Consider the following 8,274-nt stretch of genomic DNA (forward strand, 5'->3'; position numbering starts at 1 on the left):
CTGCCTGCGACGCACGAATGGATTCAAAGTGTTCAAGCGTACATGTGAACACAGCATAATGATGTACCTTTATACCAGTGATCTCAAACTCAATTCCTGGAGGGCCACAACTCTGCACAGTTTAGCTCCAACTCACACATGTAAGGAAGTTTCTAGCAATCCTGAAGGCCTTGATTAGCTCAATGGATCAGGTGTGTTTGATTAGGTTTTGTAGTCCTGTGGCTCTCCAGGAATTGAGTTTGAGATCACTGCTTTATACCTTTCTGGGGCTTGAAAGCGGTAGTTGCATAGACCGTCAATGGAGGGCAGGAAGCTCTCAGATTTCATTAAAAATATCTTAATTTGTGTTATGAAGATGAAAGAAATTCTTACATGTTTGGAACAACATGAGGGTGAGTAATTAATGACAGACATAAATTTAGACACCCACCTTAAGAAATCTCCCTAATAGTCAGCCGCCGGAAGAATCTGTGTTCCCTTCTTGTGGCTGTGATGTTGGACAGGTGATAGGCAGACATTTCCCAGTCAGTGGAGTTTAAAATTAAACAGCAAAAAAAACATCTACCTGTCAAGTCATGAAAACAATTGGTTTGAAAACTAATTTTAAGTCAAAAATAAAAATTACTTTTGTAAAGTTATTTGACTGGACAAAATCAAAATGAGTGTTATGAAACACAGAAAATCATAGTTATACGAAATAGCAACAAAGCTATGATTATTGTTTTTGTTTGTGCCCATGATTCTCTCATGTTATCTGTTAAATCTTACCATCACCAAGTTCTAGTCTGTACAGTCTTTAAACACCAAGCCTGGTTAGCATTAGCCACTCGGTGCATCATAGAAATGCTCCTAGAAAACACAAATAGCTAAATCAATAACTTACATTTAAACATAAAAGCATAACCACCAAACATCAAAAGTTATTCTGATAAGTACATTTTGCATAAATATTTAATCTGAAAGAATTAATTACCCATTCTAAGAAAATTGGTCGTCCAAAAAAGGAAATTTCACGTGCATTGTTGGTCTGCAGTCTGTGAGTTGTAAAAGATAGTTTGAGGAGGATAAATACTTTTACTATTTGCACGTCACAAATATTGTCATAAACAATATAAAACACGTAATGTAAGGAGTTAAAACACTTACTATTTGTTTTTACTGTTAAAAGCACATCACATAAATATTGTTAAAAAACAATATAATGCCATGAAATACATATTGTAGATTAGATTAAAAACACTTACTTTCTGTGTTTTTCCTGTTAACGTTACAAGCAAACCTCCCTCGTCGTCAGCTCAGTTTTGAGTCAAAGAAGATAGTCGCCTTGGCTTAGAGAAAATATTCGGCTCGTTTAAGCGCACAAAGCATTTAAATATCGCTGAAAATAAATATATTATAAAATACATATTGTAAATTAGATAAAACACTTACCTTCGCCGTTTCCCTGTTAAAAAACAAACGAATCCTGGTCAGCTCTGCATCGGAATCGGGCGTCGACGGAAGTGCCCCCCTGAGAGCGGTTTAGCCACGCACAGCAAACAATAAGACGTTATACAATGCATAAATAAATGCGATAAAACACTTAATCCATGCGCTTTCCCTCATCGTCATCGAATGCCTTGCATCGCGAATCATTGAAAATGGCGTCTATGTAAAATGTCTCTGCATGTTTCGTCGCGCTCAACAAGTAAAAGTCCCGGATGTAATTCATCACCGAGTTTTATTTAAATCTTTTTTTTTTATTTTATTTTTTTATTGAATATGTATCAAATAACAAGCAAGTACAGAGCACAAAAACACATAGAATTCCGACATGTTATATCAAGTATATTAAACTTCACACATGGAAAGAAATAATAATAAAAAAAATAATAATAAAAAAAAAAATAATAATAATAATAATAATAAAAAAAATAAAAAAATAATAAAATAAAAGACATACACAGAGGAAGTTTTATTTAAATCATGGGGTGCACCGATTTAACAAAGTTGCGTCAAACATGTTTCTAGAACAGTGAATAAAATGTTGAAAATTGGCGAGAATATATTTTTGTATATGTGATAAACTCTGGTGGTGATATGCATAAGAATACCTTAAGGAAAGTTTTATGTTTGTACAGGTTAAGAATAGTATTTTATTTTATTTTATTTTATTATTCAGAAAACTTTAAAGGGAAATACAAAGACATTTGAAAACCCCAATTCTGATAATTTACTCTGATGAAGATATACATGTCTTTCTTTCTTCAGTCAAAAATAAATTAAGGTTTTTGAGGAAAAAATTCTAGGATTTTTCTACACAGACTTCAATGGTAACCAAAAATTAAAATTTTCTAAGAAGGTTCAAATGTCCATCTCAATGTAGCTTCAAAGTCTCGACATGATCCCAGTCAAGAAGTAAAGGTCTAATCTAGCGAAACGATCGATCATTAAAAATAATAATAATAATTAAAAAAATACTAAAAATAATAATAATAATATTATACTTTTGAAACTTCTTTGAACATTTGAATAGTTGGTTGCCATTGAAGTCCATTCTGTGTATAAAAAAAATTAAGTGATACATGGATATCTTGGATGACATCAGGGTGAGTTTGAAAGTCAACTTAATACTTTAAGATATATGCTGGACATGAATATTAAATTAGCATTATTTTCCTATGTTTTTACATAAAGAAAATCTATATGGCTTTTGTGTAGGACATGCAGTATATGACATGTATGATTAAAATATATATTAATATTATGCAATTTATATATGTTGATTTTTCAGCATATATGTCTCTTACAATATTCTGTTGGAACATATAAGAATCACAGGTGTTTTTATTTTAGCAAACCTTTTCCATATGGATAGGTGTAACGGACAGAATCTGTTACTGTTAATTTACTGTTGTTGGAGCACTAGTGTGATGTTTTGGATCATGTGTAGTTTCATCAAGAGCCACTTGAGGGTGCTATTGCCAGATGGTAACCTATATAAACACACCTACCATAGAGGAAGAGAGTTCGTTTGGTAGAGGGAAATCCATTGTTTGGTTAACCTCATGCTACCTACTGAATTTTGTTGATGGTCCTTTGTTGAGAACCTTGAGTTTCTGCTCAACTGTAAGTATGGATGATGTGATGTATGGATGATGTTGTAATTATTTCATTGATGTTAAGATGTGCTTTCTTTTTAGAAAGGACTTTTTGTTCACATGTTCTGTTATGAACATTGAGCAGAGGAAGGGACAGTAAAGCCAAGTGGAGACTCCATTGGCAGTGAGACTACACCACATGGACAGTATCGGGGTACAGGGAACAAACATTGCACTGGCTACTGTGATGTAGGATGTGACTTTTTCTCACATTGGTGGATAGTTGGATCACAATCATTGCATCGCACTCAAAATTGACCTTGTGGAGTATATGTTCATCGTCATCGTCATCATCAGCATCATCAATGTAACCTCTCAAAGGACTGAACATATCAGAGTTAAGTTTACTTCATTGAATGGCTTCATTGTTAAAGAGATGGAGATCTTGAGAGTGCTTTGTAATCTGTTTATTGAGAGTTTGGCACATGGATTTAGCACAGTGGTGTAAATAAAAGAGGTTTAATGTTATTTTGTTTGTGAGGATATTTCTTAATCAGTACAGGTTCAAAGATTTCTGTTGAACCCCTCAGAGTAACAGCTTTAAAATAAATGAGGTGTTACACAGTGGCGCCCGAACAGGGACTCTACATTAAACTTTATGGAGTCTTTTGTTAAAAAAAAAATATATATATATTTTTGACTGTACTGATTGATCCTCACAAGCAGGTAATATAAACTAGCATCCACTATGACAGAGGGTACAACGATCACAGATTTCTCAGGTGAAGCTTTTGCTCAGCACAGAGATTCTGTAGTTAATCTCATTGAATCCTTAAGTGAGTTATACATAGACTCTGAGGAAGAGAAAGAATTCCATGATGTAGCCACTGATCAGTGTGCTCCTGATGACGTGCCATTACCTCCTCCTCCACTTGAGTTTCATGAGGAACGATTGCAATTTGACAATGAAGAAACTTCCCAGCGCATGAGTAGCATTGAGGAGCACCTTGCTGATCTTGAACATCGTGTTAGTGGACTGGTTACCATGGAAGCTATGGATGCAAAGTTTCAAGCATGTGAAGACAGACTTAACTATTGTGTGCAGAGAGAGGTGGATCGCGTTAAGCAGTTGTTCCTTTCACAAATCGACGATTTGGGTCAAAGTATGGTGGATTGCTTAAAGAGACGAGACCGGCAATTAGAGCAACAATTTAAGACCATCAGACCTCTTATTTCTACTCCCATGCACTCCAGTGCTTCTACTACTCCTAAAGAGTCCCAATCCCTATCCAAGTCTGACCCGGTTACACAAAACCGTTCAAAGCAAGTAACATATTTTTCCTCATCTACTATTCCTCCAGTTAAAATTGAACTGCCTACCTTCAGTAATCTTGATGCAGAAGATCCAATTGAGTTCATTGATCGCTTTGAAGAATATAAGGAGCTGAGACCATTGTATGCGGAAGAGCTATTAGCATCATTATCTGTGAGTCTGAAAGGTACTGCTAAGAGCTGGTGGAGAGCGGAGAAACACAAAATAAAAAATTGGTCTTCTTTCAAAGAAAAGTTCCTTTTTTCCTTTTTAAATGAAGATCATAAAGAAGTTGCTGCCCAAAAGTTAGCAAACTATCGTCAAGGGGTAAATGAGAATATTAGAGATTTTGTTTTCAATTACAGAGCACTGTGCCTGAAGAATAATTCTGAGATGTCTGAAAGTGAGATAGTTCAAGCGACTTTAAGAAATTGCAACCCTCGATTGGCTTCGTTGTTAAGGGGAACAGTGAAGACCGTTGACGATCTTGTCCGACTCGGTACTCAGATAGAAAAGGATTGGATTGAGAGTAAAAAGAGATGGCATCAAGGAAAAGAAGAGGAACAGAGGAAGAAATCATCTGGTGAAAGAGGGCAACAAAGTCACCTCATGCTCGTTGATCCTACTCTCAACTCGCAATGTAATAATGTCCTGCAAAGTCCAATCATTTTAAATCACTCATACTTTAATGCTGTAATTGACACTGGAAGCACCTTCTCTTTGATACAGAGGAAAGTTTGGCAGAGGTTGAGAAGAGATGATGAGTATCTGACCAAAAGTACTCAAACTTTCATGCTTGCTAATGGTCAGAGTCAGAGAACTCAAGGAAAGGTTCTCTGGGATTGCGAGATATATGGAGTGAAGCTTGCTGTAACATTCTACGTTATGGATGATGTAGACTTGGCAGTTCCTGTCATCCTGGGACTGGATTTCCTAAGGGAAGCCAAAGTAACCATTGATTTTAATTCATCGCGTGTTTACCTGCCTGTTTCCAACACCAGTCACCCTATTCGTTTTAATGAACTTCAGGAGAACGCTGCCATCCAGTTTTATGCTGCACAAAATGATGTGGAATTGATCTCAAAAGAGGAAGGCCTTAAGCTCATTGATCAAGCAGTGGAAAATTCTCATGCCTCCATCAAGGTAAAGAATCAGTTGAAATCTCTGATGTATGATTGGTCATCTGTTTGCACTCATAAGTTAGGACGTACTAACTGCATCAAACATGAAATAAAAACGACGGATGAACTTCCCTTAAGAAAGAGACCTTATCGAGTCTCAAAAGTCAAGAGTGATTTTATTGAAGAACAAATCAAGGAACTGCTGCAACAGAATATTATTAGACCTTCCACGTCTCCATGGGCCTCACCTGTTGTGGTAGTGGATAAGAAGGATGGGGGATCGCGTTTATGCATTGACTATCGTGGTCTTAATTCTAAAACTCACCTCGACGCATATCCAATGCCCCAAATTACAGATATACTAGATTCTTTGCAAGGAGCCAAGGTATTTAGCACTTTGGACTTGAAGAGTGGCTACTGGCAGGTGGAGATGGATGCTGCAAGTGTGGAGAAGACTGCATTTGTAACCGCTTCAGGGTTATATGAATTTTTGTGTCTTCCCTTTGGACTTAAAAATGCAGCTGCCTCTTTCCAGCGTTTAATGGAACAAGTTCTCAGAGACCACAAAAACAGGTGTTGTATGGTATACATAGATGACATCATTGTCTACTCACCAGACGTTCAAACACATTTGCAAGATCTTAAACAAGTTTTCAACAGTCTGCACACTGCTGGTCTCACTCTTAATCTCAAGAAGTGCAAGTTCATCTGTTCATCCTTGGATTACTTGGGTCACACCATCACTGCTGATGGAGTCAAAGTGAATTCTGACAAGGTTGATGCGATCAAATCATTCCCTACACCAACTTCCCTGAAAGAATTACAACGATTCCTAGGTCTTGCGGCTTGGTATCACCGTTTCATCTCAGATTTCTCTACGAAAGCAGCACCCTTACATGCACTTAAGAAAAAAGGAGCTAAATGGATGTGGACAGATGAGTGCCAGAGTTCGTTTGAACTTCTCAAAGATGATCTGACTAAAGCCCCTGTGTTAAACACACCTGATTTTGATTCTTCTTTTAAAGTGCAAACAGACGCAAGTAACATTGGTTTGGGAGCAGTGTTGACACAAGAATGTGATGGACAAGAGAAAGTGATTGCGTATGCATCTAGATTGCTTAGGGGAGCTGAGAGATCATATTCTACATCAGAGAAAGAATGCCTAGCGGTAGTTTGGGCTGTAGAGAAGTGGCATCATTATCTTGAGGGCAGAGCATTTGAAGTAATCACGGACCATGCTTCCTTGGTTTGGCTTTTCCAACACCCAAAACCTTCATCTAGGTTGGAAAGATGGACTATCAGACTTCAAGGCTATCACTTTAAAGTACGATATAGAAAAGGACAATGTAATGTGGTACCCGATGTTTTGTCAAGGAGATATACCATTGAATCAACGGCCATTCTGATGCACACACCAGCAAAACTTGTTCTTAATCCTATCACTTGTGAGCTGCCAATGGACTTGTCCCAGATTACTGATGCACAGAACAAAGATTCAGAGTGTCAAGAAATTATGGTAAGAGTCAGAAACCAAAATACCACTGATCTTATGAGGACTCACTATGTTTTGAGAAATGATGTTCTATTCAGGAGTGTCCCGATCTCTAAAGGAGGTCAAAGATTCCAGATTGTGGTACCTGCGGATTTGAAGGAATCATTTTTAACTTATGCCCATGACAGCCCCCTCAGTGGACATTTAGGCACATTTAAAACTCTGATGAGGCTTTTAGATTTTGCTTATTGGCCTTCCATACGTAATGACGTGTGGCAACACTGTAAGCAGTGTGGAAAATGTCAACAGCATAAGTCTACAAATTTGAAGCCAGCAGGAGGTCTTCAAAGTGTACCTATTGTTGAGCCCGGATACATGCTCGGAATGGACATTATGGGACCATTCCCACGGAGTACCCGTCAGAATGAATATCTTCTAGTAGTGGTAGACTACTTCTCTAAGTGGGTAGAGGTTTTCCCTATGAGATCTGCCAAATCTAACAACATCATTCGTATTCTTATCGAAGAGATATTTACAAGGTGGGGAACACCAGCCTTCATTGTTTCTGATAGAGGCACTCAATTCACCTCAAAACTCCTGGATCAGTTGTGCAAGCAGTGGCAAGTAACCCAAAAACTCACAACGGCTTATCATCCACAATCAAACCTGACTGAGCGTATTAATCGAAATCTAAAAACTATGATTGCATCATATGTTGACAATAATCATCGTACTTGGGATCAATGGATCTGTGAGTTTAGATTTGCTTTGAATACAGCATGGCATGAAAGCATAGGATTTTCACCCGCAGAAGTTGCCTTGGGACGTCAATTGAACGGTCCGCTACAAAGAGCTCTACAAAATCCACCAGATCCAGATCAACCGAGCTACAGTACCATCGAGCGACAGAAACAACTGTATGAAGCTGTTAGAGATAATGTTGAGAGAGCACAAGCCAAACAGAGGAAGTACTACAACCTCAAGAGAAGAATCCAAGACTTCCAGGAGGGTGATCTAGTTTGGGTGCGTACTCATCCTTTATCTAGTGCAGATGATGGTTTCATGGCTAAAATTGCCCCAAAATGGCGAGGGCCAGCTAAAGTAGTCAAAAAGCTAGGTCCAGTAAATTATAGGGTGACAATGTTGTCTGATCCTACCCAGATTGACAGTTACCATACCCAAAACTTAAAAATTTGCCATGTGTCAAATTTTAACACTGAAGGGCGGGGTATGTAACGGACAGAATCTGTTACTGTTAATTTACTGTTG

General features: G+C 37.7%; 1 long non-coding RNA gene across 1 annotated transcript; it reads right to left on the minus strand.

The window, feature by feature from the left end:
• Positions 1 to 606: 606 nt before the first annotated feature.
• LOC148982095 (uncharacterized) lies at positions 607 to 1,803 on the minus strand. Its single transcript, XR_016155225.1, has 3 exons — positions 1,245 to 1,803; positions 974 to 1,034; positions 607 to 849 (listed from the first exon to the last, which is right to left on the minus strand). It is a non-coding gene; the product is annotated as an uncharacterized LOC148982095 (long non-coding RNA).
• Positions 1,804 to 8,274: the final 6,471 nt, after the last annotated feature.

The sequence above is a fragment of the Pimephales promelas genome, chromosome 3 (genome assembly GCF_988280905.1).
Source record: "Pimephales promelas chromosome 3, fPimPro1.hap1.1, whole genome shotgun sequence".
Classification (NCBI taxonomy): Eukaryota; Metazoa; Chordata; class Actinopteri; order Cypriniformes; family Leuciscidae; genus Pimephales; species Pimephales promelas.